This window comes from Hesperophylax consimilis, chromosome 8 (genome assembly GCF_061612785.1).
Source record: "Hesperophylax consimilis isolate HC1 chromosome 8, BYU_Hcon_1.0, whole genome shotgun sequence".
Lineage (NCBI taxonomy): Eukaryota > Metazoa > Arthropoda > Insecta > Trichoptera > Limnephilidae > Hesperophylax > Hesperophylax consimilis.
In genome coordinates this window covers 21,836,948-21,864,760 of record NC_142843.1, presented here as the reverse complement: position 1 = coordinate 21,864,760, position 27,813 = coordinate 21,836,948, and the positions used below count along the sequence as shown (strand labels likewise).

The 27,813-nt window shown below is 33.1% G+C and overlaps 1 protein-coding gene across 2 annotated transcripts in view; it reads left to right on the top strand.

The window, feature by feature from the left end:
- Positions 1-27,813, top strand: part of LOC149421732 (somatostatin receptor type 5-like) — a 169,274-nt gene that overhangs the window by 14,021 nt on the left and 127,440 nt on the right. Inside the window, exon 2 of one of the 2 annotated variants that reach the window (XM_089635048.1) lies at positions 22,217-22,257. The exons of the other annotated variant lie outside the window; for it this stretch is intronic. The gene's annotated coding sequence lies outside the window, so the exon portion shown is untranslated. The remainder of the gene's footprint in view (positions 1-22,216; positions 22,258-27,813) is intronic. 2 annotated transcript variants of the gene reach the window in all.

Sequence of the window (27,813 nt, the reverse complement as noted above, 5' to 3'; positions counted from 1 at the left end):
GCCTGTGAAATCAGAATGTTTTTATTATTCTATTTTATAACTCTGCCAACCTCGTCAATTGCTGATTTGGTGGGACCGTCATTTATTTCGTATATTGACTAATGTATTGTCATCCAATTTCAGAAAAATGCATATATTTTCGCGCGAACGTATGTAATTGCCACCAAATAGAATGCATTACCATCGACAACTAGTCTATCTGCCAAGTTCAAGCTCGATTGGATGTCGGTAAATGGGTTAATTTTCACTTTTAAGATTTGCATTCATTCGTTCCCGAAAAAAAAATTAAATTTAAATAAATGTATTTAATAAAAATAAGAGAGTAAATAAATAGTAAAAAAAAATAGCCCTCAAAATAAATATTTTTTCCTACAATGTGTAAATCACCTCTTATATTTCAAAAGAAACACAGCGGTAATAAAATTGTCGAACCTCACACTTAACATATACCTAAAACAAACAACAAAATTTGCAAATCGCCAATATTCTGCGTCCCGGCCACTGAGATCACGTGAATTCGAGAGCTGTCTCTAGGCACATGTATATGTAAATAAATTGACTACAACTGGTAAGTTAAGTGTTTGTATTCATCAGAATAGATTTTGTGTGTCGATTTGATACTTAAGAGGAACGGCTGCGCGGCCTATTTCACACAAAATTTAAATAAGGATTAGAGGCCAAAATATCCAACAATACTGATTAATTCTCTTTTTAATCAAATGGTATAGTAAATATGTTATGAGGAAGTCGGAACACGTGTTCTTAAATTATAATATTCAGAATTGAAATGTTGCTTGAAATGACTTTAGTTGGATTTGGTGACCATATTCAAATAACTAGATACTTCTCAACCTTCCTCTTCCCAGTCTCCTTTCTCACCCGATTACCTTCAGCATCACACACATTACCCAACTATTAGAACACACAATGTATAAATTATTACATGAATGTGAAATATAAAATTATTCCTAAAATTAAACGCAATATGACCCACCTCAAGTATTTCATTGAAATTTTATTTTTTTAAGACCGGAAACCTCGTAAACCTTGTTCTTAAAGAGGCTCTTGTTTTGGGGGAAAGAATCATAAAAGTTGTCAAATTATTCTGTTGAGATTTTGAGCACAAAAACATTTCAAAATTACATTTTTAAAATGCAAATGTTTTGTGTGTCCTTCGACTGTGGTGTCGAGAGGATCGATAATACCAGTTCATCAGCGCGCCTTTCATTATCTTGTTTAACATTGACTTGGATAATGATGTAAGCCATCGTATTAGGATAGCGGATAATTATTCAGGGATGGTTTGCATAGCTCCCGTAAGAATACTTGCCATAACTCCATGTACATATCACCTTGTTCCCTCGACGGTAAAGTTTACTTGTTGTCACCGAGTGTCGGGCGATGTCTGCCGGTTTGACAATATACCCCCAGGTACGTCAGCATTACATTATGTGGGATATTGTCACGATGGACGCTTAAACTATCCTTTACACAGGTCAACAAAGCATTTACTTCTGCCCCGAACGAGGCGAATGTCGATGCAAACACTTTTTTTTTGTTAACACTTACTAGGAGAACCTGTGCTGAAGTTTTCGCATGTGTTAGGAAAGTGTTATTATGCCATCATAAGTAAAAACACATCATCGTCCAAAATACTCACAAAAATACATTGCTTACATATGGCATGTATCAAACATCATGTTCTTTATAAAAAAAAAATATTTCAGTGGAATTGGAAAATGTTCATCAAAAATACTAATTTCGGTTGTCCGTGCGTCCTGCTTAGCTCTGTATTTTTTTAAAGTGAAATCACACAAAAGTCAAAACCGCTCCCAAACATCTGGAGCCAGTGAGACTATGGCATCCCCAATTGAGGTATGTTATAAGGCTGTAGATGGGGAGGATAAGTAGATGCGGGGATTCTGGTTAAATTAACTAAATTTAAGTGTAATTTAAAAATAAAATGGTACTGATTGCGTGGCAAATTCAGGGATAAAGTACTTACTTATCTAAAATATTATATTCTTATCAGAATATTTTTTGAATTGTCATTTTCAAACTTGGAAGTGATTTTTCAATAATTCATACTATCCCTCGATTTGCACGGGTTCTGCGTTAGTTTTTAACATATATAATTTTTTAAAAGAACTTTTTTTTTTTAAATATTTAATACGATCTTATACACTTGTTTCCCTCTTTCCGCAACTTTTTTTGTACATTAACCCTAAACAGAAGGTCCTGATGAAAATATTTTGGATCAGGATCTATGTCATCTTTTGGGATGATGTGTGGACGGTTTTTTTTAAGGAACGGAAGTACAGGGAAGGTAAAAGATATGAGGTATCTATGGATCTAGGGATCAGTATATCCAGGAGTATCGGACATTTGAATATATTCCTAGGTAAATATCTCGATGGGTCGAGAAATCAGTTAGAGAGGGGTCTCCCAAACCAGCCTCAACCCATCTGGCACGCTTCACAGGCGCACCCTGAACACACCTCATCCGATGAACCTGGGCACTCCTGCCAAATTTATAGTTTAAAAACAGAACAGCAAACCACTTGGGGTGACCTATGGCAGAGAAGTTGGTTATCCAATAAATGGTTCCCGGGGCGGCGGTACCCAAACCGACCTCGTGAATAATAATAGGTAGGCTTAAGCGAGACAGAAGTTATTTCTCAGTAACGCTCTGCGAGGACATCGATGTCGAAAGTGTGTTCAATACACTAACACGTACAAACCTACGTATGAATTGTTCGCATTTAACTTAGCGATGATAACACGGCTAAAACCATTTCAAGCAAAGTTTCAATTTTGAATGGTGGTCTTACACTAGGGCGATACTGAGAGTATCTTCCACCTAGAACGTGCCGCAAATATAACTTATATTATTGTAAAATTACACAAATTAATCAAAAAAAAAATACTTGCACACGCCATTATTTGAACCCGCGATCTTCGGATTGCTAGTCGAGAGCCTTACACCTCGTCAAACAATTCAATTTAAAAAATATATTAATATTTCAAACATAAATCAATTTATTTATTGTCCATTTAATAACAGAAAAACGTCCATTAACTGTAACATTTAGAGAATACATGTGTTCACAGTTATTAATAATTATAATTTACGTTAAAATGTGAAAAAGTCGTTTAAATGCAGTTAGTATTGAACACGGCCCATCTACTTCTCAATCGAACGAACAATTAACCAGCCCTCTATTTTTTTCATTGTGTGTGCGGCAAATACAAACATTCATGCGCACATCACATTAAGTAATCAAGTTAATATAACCCGAAATAAAAAAAAATACATTTTTTAAATACGTAGGTTAAAAAAAAATTATTACCAATAATGTACCTTCTGGAGTCCAGTAGGTTAATAATTGGTGATGATAGTACTAGTTAACAAAGATTACTTGTGGAGCTACTGTTATATGATGTATAACATGTAATTTATTTATTCCGGTTTATGTCGATTCCTTACCGGCATATAAAGGAGCGGTGTAAGACTAACAAACTAAGGACTGACGAGTTTTTCTTGAAATTATGTATTGCTTCAGAAGTCGGAAAGATATGCATTGTTTCTCAAGTCGACAACAATGAAACAGTCACAGCAAATAAGTTGGTATATATGTTTGTACTTCTCCTTTACAAGCAAAGGTTTGATTCAAATGTGTTTGTTCAAAATATGTAAGATACGGTGTGAACCCTGAGAACCTTTCATAAAATATAGATTATTTTTGTGTAAACCTGGGCAAATTCTGATAACAAGTTCTTTCTTCGAGATGTGTGCGGAAGACGAAAACATGTGTGCGGACAATTTTTAAAAGATGCGGCTGCACACCCGCACACCTTAGGTGGAAGCGTGTTCAATAGGAGGCAGTACGGCAGTACTGGTTTGTTTGCACGCACGGGTTTGTTACGCCAATTCTCTTTCTAAACTCTAGTACTGCCACATATTAAACACGGAAAGGAGGATTTTCAGAACATTGCCAATTATCATCATATGTCCAAATAGAAACAATTTATTCCCAAAGGATGGTAATAGTAAAAGTAACATTAAATAAAAATTCGGTGAATAAATATCCAACCATTAAACATAAAAAATTACCTTATTTTGTAAAAAAAATCAGTTTAATATTGAACTTAGTAAAATGATTTCAAGAAGAGTGGGTGTCTTCTGATTTTTGGAAAGATTTCCAAAAAGTCAAACAGAGGTTCGAACTTTAAAACAAAATCCAACCGAAGACTGTTTGCTCAGGAAACTCGGAAAAATATCACAGCACTCCGCTCTCAGTCGTGTTTTTAAATATTTTGTAAATAATTTAAAAAGGGAGACTGTGAATTAAAGATTGATGCCAATTTCTAGTTAACAATAACCACAATTTGAAGAAATACTTTTTTGATCAATTTTGTTGATTTTCAATTCTTGTGTAATTTGTGTAACATATTTTAGAACTTGCCAATTTTCTTTGGACGGTACCAACAAAAGAGCGAGCTCTAATTTTTTTCCTATAAGATATTTGTTTTATAAAGCAACGCTTTCACTCTAACAACAAGGACGAACAAACCCCATTTATAAAGTAACGCTTTCAATCTAACAACAAAGACAAATATAGCCCATTTATAAAGTAACGCTTTCACTCTAACAACAAGGACGAACAAACCCCATTTATAAAGTAAAGCTTTCACTCTAACAACAAGTACAAACAAACCCCATTTATAAAGTAACGCTTTCACTCTAATAACAAGGAAGAACAAACCCCATTTATAAATTAAAGCTTTCACTCTAACTACAAGGACGAAAAAAAACCCATCTAAAAGAGAATGACAGAGCGCCGCTTTCATTTTACAACAATGAAAATGTAATGCAGAATTTTTGTTTGTCAGCTAACGTAAAAAAAACTCAATAATAAATTACAAAATAAATTCAATACCTCAATACTTGAAATATTAGCTACTATAGACCTCCGTGGTTGAGGGGTAAGTTTTAACTACTATAGGCCTCTGTGGTTGATGGTAAGTATTAGCTTCTACAGACCTCCGTGGTTGAGGGGTAAGTCTGTCGAAGCCGAAGGTCGTGGGTTCAAATCAAGTAAATTCCATTTTATTTATTTCACAATTTATTAATTTTAAATAATATATAGTATACTTGCGGCGCTTTCCGAAGTGGAAGATACTTTCAGTATCGCCCTGTTGTAAGACCACCATTCAGAATTGAAAAGTTGCCTGAAATGGCTTAAGCTGTGTTTGGTGACCAGATCTGAATAGAAAGGTATTCCCTCACCTTCCTCTTCCCCATCTCCTTCCCCTTCCACTACCATCAGTCTCACAACATACCCCAATTAGGGATGCCTTATTCTAACTACAGGGTGATAAAAATTAATTTCATTTGAATCGGAGAGTAAGCTATGTGGGGTGCGAAAAATTATAGCAATACGAAAATTGCTTATTAAATGCATAAAATAAAAGGTAAAAAAATATAAAACAAACGAAAAAAAATAAATAAATTTCAATATTTTAAATTTTTACTATGTATTTAAAGATATAAAATATACATAATGTATACATTCGTACAATATAAGAACACAAAATATAATATTAAATTTACGATGCTGATGTCATTTAAATCTTACTTTTATGTTGACGAATAAAATCTCTTTAAAGGTTTAAAAATTTTAATTTGCCGCCAAAACAATGGGTTCGTTTTATTCGTGTATTTCGCGTTGTTCACGTCACGCCGGCCAACGTTTGTGACAGCCGACTTACCGGCCAGTAGCGTTTCTATGTCATAATAACGTAGTAACCAGTTGGAACAGTTTAGGAATATGCCATTTTAGGTCGATTTGAAAATCGATAGTTGCTAATGAAAACATTAAAATTTTACATTTTAGTACGATGATTCGAATCATAAAATTAAACTTAAAGTTTTCCAAGCCTTTCTAATGGTATCCTTAGTTTGTGAAAAAACCGCAATTAATAAAAATACGAATTAGAAAAAAATAATATTTTACCTTTCTTGTTCTAGGCTTTTTGATGGCTAGGCTGGCTGATATCTTCGTGACCTTGAAGATCCAATTTTTTTTGATAATTTCTACCATTGGTATTAAAAGTAATGGTTTTGTGGGTAAACATTGTGAAAGGAAAAAAATCGTCAGATATATCGGCATAGAATCATAAAAATGGCCGTAAATATTCATGGTTTCTAATTTCTCAGAGTGGAAATAAAACGAATAAATCGTTTGTGTGCATTGACAATGATATTCAAAGATTGAAAAAATAATAAATTTTACAAAAAAATGTCCACAATCAAACAGCCTGGAATTTTTTTTAAACAGTTACCGGATTTTGAATCTGGTTCCGATTCTTGACGAATTTTTTTTTTTTTTTTTAAAGAAATACAAACATTTCCAGGTTACGAATAACCCAACAATGTTTGAAAATCTCCTACTACCACCACAGAAAGCCGAAAATGTTGCTTGTGTTGTGATGGAGGACTTAGCCAGCCGAGGAATCGAACACGCGACGCTCGGGTGAGACCCAAGCGCTATGCCCACTCAACCACTGAACCGGTCAAACCAGTCGAATTGTAGACATATAACACATATAATAAATTCTCTACCTCTTAATTAAAATATAAATATTACGTGGCACGTAAGGTCGAAGTAGTGAACAATTTTACTATTGCCAGATGTAGTATAAAATTATATTCAGGTTTGGAACAGTTGCTACTAATAATTGGACCTATCAAATAAAGACGTTTTATAAAAGCTGGTATTTAACTTATTGTGTTCGTCTAAAGAAATAGATACTGTGCTCGTAATTGTGGAGATCCACAAGCTTTCGTCCAATTATAAACAATTGTTATAGTTTTGGCAACTATACATAGTGAGCAGTTTATTATGGCGCTACGTAAACAGCGCTGTCCCTGACCTAACTGGTTACTCACCTTCAATTTATAGGCCTTTAATTAATTAATAGAGGTTAATATTCTACGATAAAATTACCGTACAAGGTCGACACTAAAATTGCAGTTGGTGGTACCGCGGGCACTATTCTTCAACACTGAAAATGCAGGGATTTTGGCCCCTAGATCAGAGGCAGTTCTTCAAGTAGCCCAGTCAATGAAGGGAAAAAAAGACCCAATGTCGGAACTAATTCCCCGGAAGCTTTTCAGTTGTATATCTCCAAAATTAAATCCTTTCATTTTTTGCATAGCTGCCAGGCTCACCTCATAAGCTTTATCACAATTGACACTATTATCTGAAATAAACTCTGAAGATAAAGACACCAGCTCCCCCGAGAGCTTGGTGAACGGGCTGTGCTGTCTTAGCCATGATGTATATTTTCCTATATCTAGCTCATCCCTTTTGTTCCGTGATTCGCGCAGCTCAACATGCTGTTCAGTCAAATTAAATTCTATACCTATGAATTCTTCAATGCTCTCTTACACTTTCACGCAGTAAGTGGTTCAAAGTTTCCACTTTGACAAAGCGCTGTCAGTGATTACGCGCCCAAGTGTCAAACCTCCTACTGACTTCATTGGTCGCATGAGACACTGCTCGATGATCATGTCCGTCCACGTACCGGACCAATATCTGTCGCTTCTTCTTATTGTAAAGTACCCATTTTCAGTGAATAGTAAATATTCTTCTTTAGTTATTCTTGATTCGAGTTGCAACATACTTTGAACGTACATATGTGCTGATTTTCCGTATGGTAAATGTCCTGCTGAGTGGAAAAATGGAAGCATATCAATAATAGTATTTAGGTGCATTTTCCGATTCCCGGACTTCTCTGCAAATATAAATCTAAGCATGAGGTCGATGCAATGTAGAAAGTAAAGCCACAACTTGGCAGTCCTACTCGATGATTCCTTAATCCTGTGTTCACTTGCTTCAGTATATAGAATCGTCTCTTTTAGATTGTCATCATTATTAACCTCCTACATATCTTATTTCCACGTAACTAAATCTTGATACATATTTTCTATTTGTCTGAATTTCCCATCAATATCTCGGTATTCTTTTCTCATTACGTGGACAAGAGACGCTGCTGTTAAAGTGTAGGTTCTGTTTGCCCGAGATTATTCATGTCCATGGAGCACGTGGGTTACTGTTGAGGACGCGTAAACTGATTCCCATAAATTTCCCACATTTATTTAAAAAATAAGTAACAAACAATCATACAACATAGTATGACTGTTTAGCCAGACTGGGCCACGGCGGTTGGTGGATAATGAAAGCGCTTCATTTGGTAGGGGAAAATATTTATATTCCCCCCCTCCCCTCCAAACTAAAACTGGTAAATAACAATAAAACTCTTCAACGTTAGACGAATTTGTTATAAAAAAAGCAAACACATGAATTAATCATTAGTTCCCTTAGGTTTTAGTAATTTCTCGCTGCGCCGCGAACCGCTGCGCGTTCGAGCCGCCGCGCGCCGTGCTCCTAATTAACAGCCTACGTGCCTTATTATAAATTGAAACCCATCATTATATACATTATTTTATAGCTAAAAATATTGTCTACAAGTTTTGTTGATTATTTTTTTTTCGTTAACAGGCTCAGAAAAAAGTTATGTGCGAATATATTCTGAAATACTATTTTAAAAACTGATATTTTTTCTTTACTAATAAATTGTAGAGATTGTATAGCTTTTCTCACAAAAATGGAAAATTACAATTTTTTAGAGTAACTAATTAGAAACTAAACAAAAAATAAATAATCTGATTTTATAAAACCATTAAGGAGATATTAGCGTATTCCGAAAGGCTTTGAAAAATATATTCAAGAGGGGGTGGGGAAGGAAGCACAAGGGGGAAAGTCGGGGACTTTTGTAAAAATACATGTCTAAAGATCTTCTAACATCTGTGAAAAATTCAGCTTCCGCGGAATTAGTTCCGACACAAAACCTTCATTGACTGGGCTAAAGGGGGTATAGTGGGGATCATTCCCAACAGATATTCCCAAAACCTACCAAAAGAAAAGACTATTCAACGCTTTGTCCCACTCTAATAAATTTATTCTATAAAAGCAGTTAAAATTTGGAAAAATATAATATTAAAAAATATATTTGCCGGATCATTTTCAAGCTTGAATTTTGGTGAGATACAAAGGAGACTTTACAATATGAATCGACTCTTTTCTTACTGCGCAGAATCTATCGTGCATTTGGGGATATACCGAGAAGTGCTTTTCTTTCTCAATCCTAGGCAATCCTCGATTGAGGACTGATTGAGGACTCATGAGGTGATACCGTGCCAGCTATGGTACCGTTTATTAATTTTCCTAAAGCAATGAATAAGTATTAAATAGATGAACCGATACAAGTTTGTTGTGGGCGAGTCCGTGTACCCGAATTAAGGTAAATTTGATCTTACTTTTGCTGAAAACAATAAACCCAAATTCAAATTTTTTTCTTGAACAAATAATCAATTATATTGACCTGCTGGAGCCTAAGGGTCGAAAAATCTTATATTATTTGATAAAAACAAGATATTTTTTTCAAATTGGTATAGATCGCGTAACTTTTTTTCTCATTGGTATAAACTATAGAATATTATATTCCCGAACAGCATAACAAAAATACTACACGATATTTTCACTTTCAGAAGAAATCGCGAAAAGGAATAAGAATAAAAATAAAATGTATGTACCTACTCAATAAATAGATCAATTATCATTTCTTTTCTTTGCTGTGAAGGGCACACCTAGTGATATCCCTTTCAAACATTATATGCCTATCGTTAACTTTGCAATAGTCATCAGAACTTGATTGATTTTATTAAAGTAGTAGTAGATAAATATAACTCGCACCAAGCATATTCACTATTTACTAAACGAAAGTAATTAGAGGTTGCAAACTTGAATTATTTACTTAGAAATCTTTTAGTTAATTTCGACCCGAGTACTTAGTTTCTTTGAAATGAAGTTAACCTATTTATCTTTAATAACATAATTAAAATTAGGGCTTTTATTGGAAAATTTACAAAATAGTTCACCATCCGGTTATAGTTTCCGGTTATAATTGAAAGTTTGGAAATATTTTTGCAAATCCATCAAAAATTTTATATACTGGGTTATCAAGTGACCAAACGTAATTAATACCGTGTAATGTTTCGATTGCGGCCAGTTGCTATTATAAACAATTTTAAGTGCCAAATTTAAAACTTTGCTTTATTCACAGTATTAATTTACGCGTTCATTTTGTGAACTGCAGTCCAGGGTCGTTTGATCAACTTCAACAAATATTTTCTATAATAACAAGAAAAAAACCTTAAACAAAATAGACGTCAAAATAACTTTTAAAGGTTCGAAAGCTTGTTGTTATTCTCAGGAATAATACAGGTGTTTGTTTTTAGAAGCAAGCTACGACGGCTGTTACTGCTACCGTAAGAGGATCTTGAAAGGAAATTAGATATCTTTTTCATGATTATGCGATCAGAGAAACAATAATGTCTATTGGTATAATGGCCAGTAAAGATTGGAATGATGGCTAAACAGACTTATCTCGTATAGTCAGTTAAAGATAACGGAAGAACTAATAACAAACGTATTTACATTTTATTGCTTGTTTAGCGACTGGAATAAATGAAAGAAACTATAGGAAGGTACTTAATATCTTAAGCGAAAAAAAACGTTGCGAAATGCCTTAGTTATTGGGTATATTATTTTTATGTAATCCCTTTGTTTCTTTATAGTAAAAAATGTATCACACTTTTTACTAGAGCTTAATCACTTATTTGGTTCCGACCTTCAGACAGTGGCGTAAGAAGTTCGTGGATGCCATTAACAGGGGTAATTATTTGTTTTCTGGAGGATTTATAGATTTTTGTAACAACATTTCATATAAAAAATTTAGAGCTGCTAGCAATAATAGTTTCGTGAAATGAAGAAAAAAAATTTTTGCATAGAAACTAACAAAGGTTCATTTACTACTTCGTTTGAAAGAAATTTAGTTAAATAGACTTTTTGAGACATAATTTTTTTAACAAACAAACTATAATACATCATTAGACCAAATTTAATGTTGTAACTTATAAGTTCAACATTTTTTAAATTAAACGTTGATGTTCATAAATGCAAATTATCACCTCTAAAATGCCTAATTAATATTCTTAATGGTCAGTAGTAGTCCAATTCCTCGGCTGGCTAAGCTCTTCATCCACGATACAAGCATCATTTTCCGCCTACTGTGGTAGTAGTAGAAGATTTTCAAATATTATCCGATTATTCGTGACTTTGAAACATTTTTTATTCTTTAAAAAAATTAAATTAAAATTAAAAAATCATTTTTAACAGATTATTAATGAGCATTGCTTTACAAACACCTTATTTTGGTTTCTTATCTCATATGATATTATCTAGTCGGTTGGATTGGATAGTGAAGTGGATAGAGTCTGCTCTGTGAGTAAACAAAATTTGTAGGCATACTATGCCGTGTCGTATTCCTAGTTCCAACTCTTTTGTCTAAACAAAGAGGAAGAATTCCGTCACTGAACATGAAAAACCCATTTCTGGAAGGATTTTGATGGTGAATAACTTGCTTAAATTAGCAAATCAATACCTGATAGTACTTTTCATCGGCTGTTTGGGATACGGGAAGATTATGGAAGATAATTTCTAAATCTAGCATGGATTCAGAAGGCTTAGTCTAATGCAGAAAGGATCGATTTATATAGTAAAAACGGTCCAGAAAAGACCCCGAATTCCGACAAGTCTAATTCTCTTAGAGATTTCTTCTTCTGTGAAAGAGGAAATTATCTGTATCCGCAATTGAAAAGATTTTTCTCGAAAATAAAATCGTGAAAATAAAAAACAATTTCTTTGTTCTCAAAAAATAAAGAAGAAATAAGAGAGGACTATCAAGCACATAAACAATTGGACAAACGGCTAGCTGAAATAAGATACCTACGTATTTTGAGATTACCCAAAGTAAAATTTTATGACCCGTATTCAAACCTTCACAAATCCCTTCTTACTGCGATCATTTTATTTGTAATTTATGTAGCTATTGGAAAGAAGTTAGGTAGGAATTAGATAGTGTCCTTTTGTTTCCGAAAGTGCCCTCGTAAATGGAGCTTTGGATAGATTAAATTTTCCAATGCTATTAAATTTTACTACTGATCGCATTTTTTACAAAAAAAGATAAAGATCACATAACGCTATACGCTAAACCTGTACGTGTACAATGTACAGACTAACTTGGTTTCGCCTCTCGGGATACTTGCCGAAGTGACTTATGATTTAATTTTCTCCCAGATCAAGTTTTATTTATATTTCGTGAATTTTTGTATGTGAAGTTGCATACTAAGTTATACATTTACTAATAATTAATTTGAAGTTGCATCTAAGTTATACATTTATTAATAAGACTGTTTACTTAAAACTCACAAATGAAAGGATGGGATCTTGGGAATATACAAAAATAATACAAAAAGGGGGAGTCAATTGTGTGATGCCCCAGGAAGACAGCACGATCAAGATGTCCAAGATACGAATGACATAGAAGCAATGAAGCAGTAATGCCTATTTTTGTTATTTGTTTTTGGGGTGTTATGCCGTGTTGCGCTAACTCCTTCTTTAGCCAACGTTTCGGAAAGCATTGCAGTGTCCATTATCAGGGCAGATGTGGCCCTGATGCCCTGATGATGGACACTGCAATGCTGTCCGAAACGTTGGCTAAAGAAGGAGTTAGCGCAACACGGCATAACACCTCAAAAACAAATAACAAAAATACTTTTGGCCGTGAAAATCTTAAATCATTAATGCCTAGTTCATACGAGAAAAGGACAATATTGCATGGTCTCAGATCGGGACACATTGTTCTAGTGAGAACAGGAGTTTGGAAGACATGACAATGATCCAAGACATTGTCCTAGAGATATACTGGTAAGCTGTATCCGCGAGACAATCCCCACTACCGCACCCGGCCGCATTGTCCGCGTGAACAGTAGCCAGTCGTTCCAAGCGTACGTGTCTCGGCTCTTGGCGTTCTCGGAGTAATCGGTTCTCGGATTTCATGTTTTGACTTAAATGTCGCGTAAATGGAACATTACAATATGCGTTGGTATAAAAACCTTAAATATTCCATGAAGTCACTCGTAACGCGTTTCGATGTGTATCTAGTTTCGAACTGCGTCGAATTGTTGTATTGTCCCATTACCTTGTCCTGCGCGATCGCGGCTGATCACGAATCTGGGACATGACAATATTGTATTTTCCTCTGTATTGTCCTTGTATGAACTCGGCATTAGAGTGTGCCAACACTGTTTGGTATTTCATTCTCTCTACCAGTCATGCGGTAAACGTTGTGAGTAAAATGGTGGAGGTTATTATTTAGTGTATAAGAAAATCAATGCGGTATTTTCACTTTAGCAGAACCTCTTGGGGATAAGTTCGTATTACCATGATATCCTGCCGTGTATTGATTTTCAATAACTTCTCCGTAATTCAAATATCTGGGGAACTTCGTTCAGTGCAATCAAAGATAGGAAATGGGAAACATCGCTATATTAACAAACTGTTACTTGATTTAAGGTTTCGAAAGTTTTACTAATAAAATACATCTTAAGTTGAGAAATGTGTTAAAGTACCATTTATGATTATCCCTGCAACCTCCCTAGACTTTAAGTTTGAATAACGAGTAAATTTTTCCAAAGTGATACAATAAATTAGTAAGCTCTCATAGAATAATAATTTTAATAATATAAATTCGGAGATCTATCATAAAACGTTAGAACAACAAATTTGTATTATTGGTTGATCGTTAAATTATATATCTGGATGTTAGAAGTGTGTTAATAAACGCTGTAAAAATTTTAGTGGGCATAAAAATAATACTAATTACTTTAAGTGGAACGAACGGTTTTGACTGGATATTAGGATAAGCAGGTCTCAGTTCAGATGAGGAAATTTGCAATCAAATTATTATAACTACTTAAAATAGATACTTTACTACGTAATTAATATTGTGAAATACAATCTGCTAGGTTGTTACAAGAATTTGGAGTCACGGTTAAAGATTATCATATTAATCTTGTTTATTAGATTTTGTAGTGTGAAATAAAATTGAGATTTAATTTTGTAAGGCTCGGTAAATCTTCATTAAAATGAATGTTATCTTCTGTTTAATTTTCATAGCACTTTTTGTTACTATTATCTTAAGAGCGAAGTAGATATTGATTAAGTCGAGTACTATCTCAATTATTACATTATATGTTCGGTGTATAAACACTTCGAGAGAAACTTAAACGATAGACTTCTCGCGAACTTGAATTAATTTTATCACAACACCCTCGTCAAAGGATCGCGCATGTTAAATACTCATACCACTAAAAAAATCTCATCACTTAGTTAAGTTTGAATATTTGATTTGTGTTGTATGCTATATTATATAAAAGCGATAACTAAATAATACGGTAGAATGCTGCCATCAAAATAAAAAGTACAATAGAAATTATCCATTTCCCCAAGGTAACTCGAATAAATTGGTTTTTACATCTCGTAGAATTCTGAATCCAAGAGATATTTTACTTCCTCAATTCAAATTTTTAACGGTTTTTCGGAATCCTTAATAAACTTTTATATCTACATTGTAGTCATTGATGTTTGAGGTTTTGCTAAAGAAAAGACACGCATAAAAAAGATATTGTCCCGGGAGCTTTCCTTAAATTTGTCTTTTTATCATTTGTCTTAATTTCCGCACATCGACATCTAGTGAGTTGGTTGGCGCTTGCTCCGACCCATGACAATTCATCTCACTCTAAGATAACCGTATTTGTTTCTAGACTTATTTGCCGACTCATAAATATTCCAACGAAAGGCATCCATAAAAAATATCCAGTTGACAACTTTGACAATTGTTTCAAACATCTCTTCACTGTTATTTGCACCTGTATTGACAATTCAAAGAATTGGACGGTTATAAATTTTTGTATCATTAGTATATCGCTTCAAAAATAGTTCTGGGTTAACTATTAATTTGCTGCGCAGTTCACAAATCACTGAAAATTTTCCAAAAACATTCCCGATCATAAGCTAGCCAATGATGGTTTCTGTTCAATTTTCATATCTCGCAATTAAGATGTATTCTTCGCGGCTACATTAAAATACCGGGAATTTTTTTGTTTATTTTTATTCGTTCTTTACCTGCATCTTTTTTTTAAATGTTCGGATTTTCAAATACTTTACTCGGAGCGTGATACGTGAATGCATACAACATTCTTGAATTTTTAATTTAAATAGAAAAGCGGTTGAAAGCATGCCACGATATATAAAGTAGCTGGGGTGTTTGTGGGTTTCCTATTTGCCGAAAGCTCAATACGTGTTTGCGGATTCTGGCTACGTCTTTTCAACGAAAAATCGAACTGCTAAATTGACTCAAACATACGTTTTCCCTCGAATAATTCCTCACAAAACTCACGCTTTTATTATTTGCTTTCATATTGTACTGGCAAAATTCTTTCTTCTCGAAATTTTTATGCCCGTGGGCACAATATTATTTCAATTCTGTGATCCAAATTGTAGCAAACAGCATCCTGTGGGAGGAGATGGTTTATTCTCCGTAGGTGAGATCGTCGAAGGGCATGAAAGACAAATGAAGGCGTTTTGTGACAAGACAAAAGTGTCGTTCAGGGTAAAATCTACATTTCGTATGTAACGATTAGACAAAGTGCTCCTTGAGGCGCCACAGACTGTTTGGCAGTTCGGCTGCTCGGAAGTTCTACAGTTCGGCTGCTCGGCAGTTCGGCAGCTCGGCAGTTCGGCAGCTCGGCAGTTCGGCAGCTCGACAACTTGCTTCCGGAGTTGGTCGGGTTATGAACTAATCTAGTGGAAGGTCTTTCTTCTACGAACATTGATTATTTAGGGCTCGTTGTCAACCGTTCTTAACGACGAGTCATTTATTTCCCTGACGGAATTCTCGACCATTATTTTCGCATTCAGTGAATAATTTACTCTCGTTTTAACCCTAGCAACAGAGCATATTTTTCCCATTCCATCTGTAAATATTTGTCGATATTTGCCGAAATGATGAATGATGATTGATTGCTCTTGAAATTTTATTTATCTGTTACTCGTCATATTACCAATTTCTCTATTTACATACTCTCACTTTATCCGTTACTTTTCGCAAAGTTACTTTTGATACGTTTCATTCTAAGAAAACATCGTCATCGTGAGCCATGAAACCTAAATGCTACGTCGCTTAGACATAAAGGTCAGTTATAAAAGCTATTAATTTCGAATAATGAGTTTGCAAACGATATTCATTTGCTCTTCAGCGTTATGTCTTTTCTAAGGACTGTTCTAAATCAATCTTTCGATCATCTTTGTTAGATTACGTGTTCCCAGCTCCGTTAATGTAAAAACAATGACTTCAATTTGCGCAAGGATGCTATTAGGTCAGATTCACGGAATAAAGAAAATCCCCAGAGGAATCCCAGACCGTAACAATATGAGAAGAATGAGGGTTTTGTATTGTTGGCAATTTTGAAATGTACCGGGATAAATGATTATTAAAATTATTGTCATTAACAACAGCCAACCATTGTAGACGATTATATAGGCGAATATGTAGCTCACAGTAATTACTTTTCAAAAATGAAATCTCTGTAATTTTTCCCCAACTGTGCACGATTTATTTCTCATTATAAACTTTTCTAAAAAATATGCTAGAAGAGAAGTAAGTAAAACTTTAACTTCGAAAATAGTTCGACTTGTTTACAAAAAACACGCATTAGCGAATATACATATTTGGCGAATACAGTAAAAAAACATTTTTATACTTTTTATAACAGTTGCCGCGTAAATATTATGTACTATAGCGAAGAAATTCGGATTGAAAAAATTTAGAAAATGTTTTTTTTTTTTCAATGGCTCAAGACGCAAAAATATTCTACGTCTAAGTCAAAGTTTTATCCAAACTCGTATTAACCATTGACGGGATACATTAAATGCTTTGACTCACATCTATCCTTTATTTAGTCTGTGGTCAGATAAAATTCTATCACACAGACATCTAGCACCCTTCGGGGAGTGGAGGGAGACAAACAGACGTTAAGACAATTCCAAAGTTTGAGGATTGGATTCCAAATAGAATATTAATTATTTTATCGTTTGGTAACATCAAGAATACAATTCAGTAGCGTGTGCATTTTTATTGGTCACGCAATGAGATTCTTTTCATGTCTCCAATAATTTATCTTCAATACAAAAAATAATATTTTCAACTTACGAAAACAAAACAAAGAAGTTATAAACGAAAAGTCATGTCATATCAAAATTTAACTCCCAATTTTCCATTTCCATGGTAAAAGGAGCAATCAGTAAATAGGAAAATATTGAATATAATTTAAAACAAACAATGATCGTTGATATTTATTTCATTCGAAAATGAATTTCCGTGTGCGTTATTAACTGTAAAAGACAAACTTATCTCTAAACTATTTTCAGAAGAGAAACAAAAGGAAAGGTTCCATGTTTTAACCATTTTAAAAACTCTTTACTCTGTTTTTTTACGAAAAATTGTCTAAAAAAAAAGTTTCTAGTTTCTCCACAGCAAAAAAAAAAATCTAAAAAGAATGTTTAAAAAATTCCCTTTAGGCACCTTATGTAAAATACACATTCACATACCTATATGGATATATCAACGTTGGTTTTTATCATACAATAGGTTTTTTATCTGTCTAAGGTTAATACATAGGAAGGTCGATGTTCCGTTCCGATTTAACACTGTAATAACTCTTGAATGAAGTGATGAAAACGAAAATTATCACATATTAAATTATTTTGTATTTTATATTACGTTTGGAAAACGATATTGGTTAAGTGTCCACCATTTGAATTCATGTAGGTGTCACTTTTTGCAGTGTTACCGGCGTAACTTAAATAATTAAAAAATAACGATTCAAAAGAATTAAAAATAATTATATTTAAATACAATAATAATTTATCATTGGAGGAGAATTTTAATAAATCTAAACAAAACATGAAAGAGAACGAGACAAGACAAATAAAAAAGGTAACGATCTCAATTGTAAATCAAACCCATATTAAATACAAATTTGATATATTCACTCTCACATTCCGAGACACTATCTGTATTACAAAAAAAATCTTATCTTTTAAATGATTATAAAGTTGTAAGCCAAAAATATGGCGAAAAAAAGTTGTAGATAATATTGTTAATTCAGAATTTCAAATATAAGATCGACAAAAATGACGTAAAATAATTTGGTCCCAATGGCCGAGTGGTTAGAGGCATTGTCCCGATAAGACAGATATCCTGGGTTCGGTTCCTAATTGAAACCGTTTTGTTTCTATTTTGATGTGTTTGGTTTTGTTTCATGTTAGGTTAAATTTATTAGTAATAACTTTTTTTTATTTACATTGATGGATATATCCTTAAAAAGTTATTATATAATATTTTATTAAATAATAATTAAATTATATTAAATACAGTTAAATTATATACAGTTAAAAAGTTTAATAAAAATATTCAAAACTAAATGAGCATTTCGTTCGCTCTACGATAGCAGTCATTATTGTAATTTTCCAATAACGTCTGAAATAAAAACAAAAAAATGTTCACAAAGAAATATTTTATACTTATTATTTGTTCAAACGCAAAGGGCCGCCCACCCGTTATTGGTATAAAGTGGATGAACAGCTAGATGATTTTTTTTCAAACATTACAGATATTGTTTTTCTATTGTTTCGTATATCAAAAAAATATTTTAATAAATCAATACACATACCTTTTTTAAGATGTTTTTTTTTTTACTTTTGAAAAGAGCCTTAAATTTGTTGTTTTCCATTATAAATAAATGAAACTAAGTAAATTTGTATGAACAAATAACTAGTTTTGAATAAACGCTAACCGGTTTTGGAATAACCGTTCTTCCTCAAGGCAGTATATATTTTGCCCTGCGGAAGGAACGGTTGTTTCGAAGCCGGTCGGCGTTTAATAAAAAAAATGTAGTTGTTCGAACAAAGTTCCATTTTTTCATTTATATGAAATATTTTTCATTCATTCAGTTATATGATGCATCTAGGAATTCGTTACATTAAACCGCACATCACTAGTATATTTACATAAATGCGAGTAACACACATTTGTAAAAGAAAACTTTGTCTCTTTGATGTTGATGAAAAAGGCAGACTTAGACAGAAAGTTTGCAGACTGCGTGTTCTTACTAACGTAGTCCAACTTCTGACTTTTTGGGGTCTTTTTTTTTGCGCGTCTTCCAATGAAAGACATCACTGAACAACCTGTTTAGTGAACCAAAACTGATAATTCAACTGTACCTCGAAATAATGAAGCAGACCCCGGAGGGTAATCTGGGAAAAACTTATTCGCACATCTGAGCACTTCGTCCCCTGTTCGATGTTCTTCTCGTTTACTTTATCAAAAATTTAGTACAGAAAAAAAAACGCCGGATTATTTCTGTATGGCTTCACCAGGAAAAACAACAGAAATCTTCTTGGATTTGATATAAACCGTGGATTTTCAAGGCATTTTTTCTTTGGTTTTTGTCATGAATGAGTTTTTCCGTTTCAAATTTTCGTTTAAAAATCGATAATATTGTCTTCAATAATTAAATATTACAAATTGAGGATTTACTGACTAAGTCAAACCAAAAATAAATATTTACCCTTGACTTGCAGAAAATCCAATAGATGTCGAACATTAAAATACTTAATTTTTCTATTTTTTTCTTAATTATAATTTTTTAAAAAACGGAATTATTTGTTTTATAAACTGCACTAAATAAAATAAGTATACCCACGAACTGGCGATGCCTATGTGGGATTTTTTTTTGGTATATATGCATACTATTCTATTATATTTTTTTATTTAATTGTATCATTTTATTTTTCTTATCTTAAAGCTACATTTTTAATTTTTTATAATACCTTCTTTACCTGTGAATGAAATGCTTTTTGTAATACTATAATAATTTTAATAGTGTAATACTTGTTTTTATAATACTTGATTTTCGTAATTATATTTTTATGCATGTAAAAAAAGAAAATTATGAATAAAAAAAAAAATAATAATATATTTATCCAAGACACTATCTAGATTGCATTTAGTTCGACCGGAATCTTGCGATCATACAAAAATATGAAAGTAGCCAATAAAAGTGTGCGGCGTGAAAATTAAGATACTGTTTGTTATTCTTATTAGAAGAATGATACAGTTAAATATGACAGAAGGAAATATGGTCCCATTAGATCAGTTGGTAGAGCAGCTCCCAGGCAAATGAAGTTCCTGGGTTCAACTCCTAAATGCGACCGTATCTTTTCTGTTTTAAATTTTTGTTTTAAAATCGGTAATATTATCTTCAATAATTAATAATTTGGTGTTCGTATTCGTGGATGAAAATCACTGAAAGGAAAGTCCACGGAAGTTTAATTGATTCGGATGAAAAATTAGATTTGGTTTTCTGTTCAGAAATGAATTTTTAAAAAACTTTACCGGAAGCAAGAGAAAATAAAGCTTACTTCCAACAAAATGGCTTTACAACTGTGAAAAAAAAACATGTTTTAACAGGAAAATCTGTATAATGTGAAAAGTATCCACAGTGGAATGGATTTCCGTATAACTAAGTTGGTTCTTTGCATAGTTCGATTTCAAATCGTGAAATTCAGCAAGTTTTTAAAATATCCCCGTTTCCGTTCAAGCGGAAATTCAGCGATTTAAAAGGGATAACACAGAGAAAATTCTTGTTCTATATTATCACGCCAAAGTAGTAGAAGTTTTTAAAACCTTAGCTAACAAACCAATGGTAATCATATTTACAACAATACGTGATTCGTTCACCATGAGAGCTCTCAGCGGTTGTAAATTAACAATGAATCCTACACCATATACCAAACATATTTTGCTTCCCTTTTAACATGATAATGTAATGAATGAAATTATTTTTGGCAACCATTATTTATAACCCTTATGTACAAAATTGTTTACATTTCAATGTTCCAAAGGTAAAAGCCCCATGGGAGTATAAAAATGTAAATAAATAAAGTGAGTCAGGACAAAATTACACTGGCGTGAATTTCACGTACCAATTTTTCACTGCGATAATTTCATATGTACGGAATTCCATACGGATGGAAAAATATATGGACGAATTTTCTTTAATTAATTACTTATGAAGATTACGTCTACTTAAATTACATCTTTTATTAAACGGTGCCACGAGTTGTGTTTTCAGATTTTGCCGGATTTTGGAGCCAGTTCCAAATATATTTCAATACATTTTATTTTTGGTAGTTATTATCTAGTGAAAAAGTATTATGAATTTCACATTTCATAGCTTTCATAAAAAACAATTGTACGGAGAAGAGGGTTCAGGTGGTTAAATGTTCTCGTAAGCCAGGAACATTTGCTTGAGAACGGTAGCCTGATGTCTGACGCCCCACGTCTGATAAGGACCAGAATGACATTCTGCAAAACGTAGTCCGCCTATTCTCTTCGGGGTCTTCAACTTAACTTGGCTCTGCGGAGCTTAATTTTAAACACATATTACTTTATCCAAGTAAGCATTTGAACTTTCCATACTTTGTGCTTCAGTTTAATTTAAAATTAAAGTTTACAGATCATTCCAACGTTCTCTCAATGCGTGACTTTGCAGATAAAAGTTGAATGCAACAAAATACCAGAATTAATTTTGGTTCTATAAATTTTGTTTATAATATTTTACATAGATTCTTTTACAGGTTGCCAAATATCAGCGGCAAAAAGATGTTTCGTAGTAAAAGTCGTGAACAAGATTTGATCAAAATTACTTTAAGTAGACATTTTTTATAAATTTAAATTGGGCTACAAGCAAGCCTTTTTTTCATTTTACTTTGGTGAATATTTTGAGCTTTATAATATTTTTCTCCGAAATCTCAAACAATATCGGCAAATCTCTGACTTATCTATGAAACATTAATGGCGATTTTTTTCAATAAAGCTTACCTCTGTGGATTTCCCAGTGGGGAATACTATGAAATCATTGCAAAACTACTTTATTCATTTTTTTCTTTTACTTTTTTATCAAACACATAGTTCCCCATGAGTAGGTATGGTTTTATAGGACAATTATTTTGATTTAATAAACGATTGCGAAAACAAAGCACGATCTTGCAAAAACGATTGGTTTGAATTTTTAAGATGGTTCCTTTAAATTAAGTAAATAAATGCTTTTCTTTTTTCACAGATTCAGTGCAGTGAGGATTAACTGAGGAATCCATAAAAAGGGTAAGAGTTGCAATTTTTTATCTTCAAATAGCTAAAGAAAGTTATTGTAAATGAACAACATTATTGTAAGTTAAAAATCTTTGTCCAAAATTGCAAAATAAAAATCGATTACAACTCAGGATAAATTTTTATTGCCCAAAAACAAATTCTCAACTCTCAACTTAGAAGACATTCGATGTATTTTAAAATCCTGGACTAAGAAAATCTTGAATTTTAATACTTTTCCTAATCATGGCAGCACTTTGGATCGGAACCCAGAAAGAAAAATATTTTCAATGTCGTCCTGATTAGAAACACCCATTCAAAAATAGTTTTTTTTAGTTACCAGACCTGAAAAGCAAGTGCTATTCAATATTCCCCTACTCCATTTTCTTTCACCTAAGAAAACTTTCCGAATAGCACTCCCCAGATATGCGCAAATAATATCCCAAACGATTAATGTTAAACATCATGGTCTGTTGTAAATTTATGCCATATGGCCATTTTAACTACGTACTTTGGTTCGACGGCACGAGAAGTTTCGATTTCAAAGGGCAATTACCCCTAACTGAAAGCTTCGCGAATATACCGCTAGATTGTGTCATATCACTGAGAATACAACCAGCAACAAAGACTCGCCAGATTTTATGAAATTCGCAATTGACGTCCGTTCCTTCACCTTGCACGTAAGCTGTATTAATTTTGTCCAGAGAATGCTCGTCGGCATTGTTTTGGAAAATACTAGGGTGGCAATTTAATAAGTTTCTTAAATTTACATTCAATACTACGAGTATAATCAGACTTCACAGCCATTATTTGTCATTCCCACATCCTAGCTCTGGGTTTATCTAAATTAAGGTCTTCAAAAAAGGTATTAGGTTAGAATAATTCTTACAATACAATTTTAATGACTTTTTTATACGTAACTATTCGTATATGCCAGAATTAGTAAAAACATTTTTAATAAAATAAAATACCATTTTGTTTTAAAACCACGATATTTATTAATTTAAGAACCGACCGGTTTCGCTTTACTTAAGCATCATCAGGGTACAAATTAATACTAAACAAGAAGTACATAATGTGTGTATATATATAACAAAATATAGAGGGAGACAACATGATACAAATATAAGCAACACAAAGACGGTCATAAAATACATTAACATAAGTGCACAAGTAATGGAAAAACCGCTAGATAATTATGTAGACTAATGGGTTATATCAATAAATCGGGAGAAACAAAGCATCAACTGGCATGGTGGTAAGGAAGTAAGGAGAACTGGGATTTTTTATGGGTTTATTGGAAACAGACCTAATATTGGACTACTTGATATGTCTAATTGATTATTAAGTATCTGACTTTTGGTTTTTACAGCTTTTTTAATTTCTAGTGCCTCTAAGTTGTTTAGTCTGTTACCATGCCCGTTTTTATGTAAGATGTTAGCACCGGTGCTATGACAGAATGTATGATCTTTATCGATCAAATGATTTGCGAATTCGGAAAACCCGTTATTATTGAGGCAACGAAGATGCTCCTTTATCCTAATATTAACATTACGTGATGTCTTACCGATATAGAAAGCCGAACAATGCTTTCTACAATAATATAAAAACATTTTTACTTTTCGCTTTTTTATAAAAATGAGTAAGTCTGTGAAGAGTCACCGGGCCATCTCCGTACTCTATCTACCTGATTTTAAAGAATAAAATCTACTTTTCAAAAAATATTCACATTTTGTTTAAAAGTTGTTCTTTGTTTTACCCGCCATTATTGTGTCGCCTATTCGCACAGGTATGTTTATACGGTGCCCGGAAACTCGTAGTAACAAGAGGAAAACTAGTGAATCGTCGTAGAAAACTAAAAAATAAAATGATCTGAGCATATATTTTTTTTTAGTTTTCAATTTTTTTCGACAACTAGAAGATTTGTTAAAAAAAAACTTTTGAAGCCGATTCTATGTTGAGACGATTTTTTTAGAAAGAAAGACAAACATTCCCGGGTTACGAGTAACCTGACAATATTAGAAAATATCCTACTACCACCACAGTAAGCGGAAAATGTTTCTTGTGTTGTGATGGAGGACTTAGCCAGCCGAGGAATTGAACACACTACGCCTGGGTGGGACCCAAACGCGATGTCAACTCGGCCACCGACCGAGAGACATTAAGCCGATGATATTAACGAATGCCCGATTTTTTAACAAAAAATTCCGGATTCGGACTCAAAAACGAAAGCTCAATTCAAAAAAGTTATATTATAAAAGTTGTAAAGCGATATAGATTCACCAGTTTAATATTAGCTTCGGTCACGGTGTATAGGTTTATAGCAAATCAATCTTTTCAATTTGGGAGGCGGGTTTGGGTACCGCCACTCCGAGAATCATTTATTGTATAACCAACATCTCTGCCATAAGCACCCCAAGTGTCCTAGCAGGGGTGTCCGGGTTCATCGGATGAGGTGTGTTCATGATGCACCTACCCGTCAGATCGGAAGAAACTGGTTTGGAGAGACCCTTTGACCTCTCCAACTCTCTCTCGACCCATCGCCTTGCGCCGCTTTGGGAGGTATATACTCATTTGTTCTTCACTCTTGGACACACTGATCCCAAGTTTACTACCCAACCCTCACACCTTTTACCTTCCGAGAACTTCCCCTCCTTCCCTTCCTTAAAAAAAACCCTCCACACAGCATCACAAAAGATGGCATAGATTTTGAGGGTTACTGTCGGCTAAGCATTTAGTAAAACATTTAGTGTAGCGATATGTTATATTGTAGTAAAACATGATGTATAAGGGGGTAATTTTATAAAATCGGGGGCCAATTGTCCCAATCAACCCACTCCGTTTCATTATAAATCCTTGGTTGGCGGGCTACCGAAACGGGCTACGTAACAATGATTTTGAGCTGTCGACTTGTAAATTGAAATTTGTTACGTAACAATGGGGCCTTTGAAATATCTCTGACAAAGAAGACGACTTCGCACTTCTGCAATTTATTATCGTATCAAAATGGCTCTGACCAATCACTTACATATTTATAAAAGGCAATATAGAATATCATAGCGTCGTTTTTTACTCAATGCTGCGCACAATAGATATATGTCATATTAAAATATTTTTATTTCCGCATTAACAGCCTTACTAATAAATATTTTTTTAAATATTGCACTACTGACACAGAATCATGCATGTATGGTAAACAGTTGTTTATCAGTTGTGTAAATTTGAAAACACGTTTATTAGTAAAGCTGTTTATAGCTAACGTACTACAGATATATAGAATTTTTTTTAATAAATTTAAAATAAATCAAATTTAATAATGTTATAATAATTATTAAGTTCTGCAAGTATTTCTGTTATTTTTACAGTTTTTTAATGTGACAGCTGTTTCGGCTTTTGAGGCCATTCAAACTGTGGATATGTCCACACGGCGACGACTTATTTATATGATTTTATGACCTAAGGTCATTAATTTTAACAGGTGTGCAAACACTGCTGGATTCCCAAATATTTTGGTTATTCCAATTCTTAATGAATCATTTTGAACATTGTAGAAATTTAAATGGGTGGGGATAAATACAATCATATAAATATTGAAGACAATATTAGTGATTTTTAAACGCAAATTTGAAACAGAAAAATCAGAAAAGGAAACGGTCACATCTGGGACCAGATGTTTGTATGAACAGCAGTTTGTATAACGGTATGTATTTGAAAAAAAGATATAAAACACAATTTTTAAGCAGGTAAAAAAAAATATTATAATTTAATAACTGGATGGTTTTTGCAAAGTTCTAGTTCATTTTAGAGATAAAGTGCAGCCGGCGAATTTTTCTAGCCAGATACAGATAAAAAGGCTTTATTAAATTTGGTGCCACATGGTGCTACTATTGGTCAACAGCGAAAAAGCCACCTTATAGCCGTATTGTCAAAATATTAAGATGCAATAATTCTTATTAAAGAAATAGAGCATTTTGTTTTTAGAAATAAAATACCTAACTTCGCGTATATCTAACTTAATAATATGAAATATTTCGTTTTTATATTATATATTTTTGGAGAGTTTTAAACTTGCAAGTCAGAAGTGATAAACAGAACAGCAATTTATACGACTGAATACAATACTCTGCTTAGTAATTGAGTCGCTATAGGCAGTTGTTCGAGAAATCGAATCATTTAGGCTTGAAACTTCGTTTGAGAAGGTTAATTTAACGTTTAATTTTGGCAAATTTCTCTTTAGTCAAACGACAGTAATAATTAATCAATTTGCATATATTGTCGATTCAATTCGTAGTTAAGTAATATTATTTATTCCTCATTTTAAAAGCCAATTGATAACATTATAGATGTTTTTATTACAACATTTAGGACGGGTTGTTTCACGGAATTCGAACAAATCATCAAATTTCAAAGTTGTTTTTCAAATTCTGTGGGTTCCTTTACTTTCTCAGTAAATCGGTTTAACCGGTAATAAATCATTTTAGAAATCATACAAATAAGTGGTTTCAACGTGGCTTAGCCACAGTTTTAAAATGACCTTTAACGCCAAAGCAGTTGTCCAATGATAAAAAAAAATCCATAATACTTGCAGGGCTTCCCCTTATTTCCATATTTTTTTGTTTGCCGTATTTACACTGGACTTCATTAATAAAATCCTAAAAATAGCCAAAATGAATAATTAATATTTCGCGCCGGTATCGTAACAATCGGTTTATCTTTAAAAATTATTTTTTTTTTTTAATTATATGAACGAGATAAAAGTGAAGGTACAGTTTTCTTACGAATGCCCCGTACAAAACGAAGTTGTTTTCGAAATTTCGAGTTCTCTCAATTTTTCTATGATTGCAGTAAAAAATAATTTTTCAAGTTTTGATATAAAAATTTTATTATTTTGAAATGTTTATTTTAAATCCATACACCGGAAAGATAATTTTATCGAGTTTCGAAACAGTATTTGTTTTTACGGAAAATTAAAAAAATAAAATGTATATGTATAACGCATTTGAAATACACAGAAAACATTTCAGACTTGAAACAAGTGTGATGAAATTACCAAAAGGTTAATAATAACATTATGAAATTCGATTTAAGTAATATTAAAAAAAAAACAATTATTTTTACTAAAATAAAGAGGTAATCGTAATTTTAGAGGTTATTACTTTGTATTATGATTTACCTCCTCAGATATACTCGTATTAGCTATTTTAACGATGGAAGAGGATATTTTTACAAAAGCTACTTCTAGTTAATAATGGTTTGCGCATCTAGAGAGAATGAACGAAGAAAGCAGTGAAAGAAGAGAATATAAACCGGGGGCACTCGAGGAAGACATGGCACGATCAAGTAAACCAAAAAGTCGGGCCATGTCAAGCGTCAGATAACACGAAAGTATGAATGAGACGATGTATGAACGTAAATGATGCAAGGATGTGCCAAGATCGAGAAATTACAAATAAAATTACTTTGAATGTTTTCTGGGAAACAGACATGATATTTTTTAACTTAATAACTGGAAATAGGCCCTCACTTAAGATTTAAAAATCATTAGAGTTCATCGTATCTAATTCGCGACAG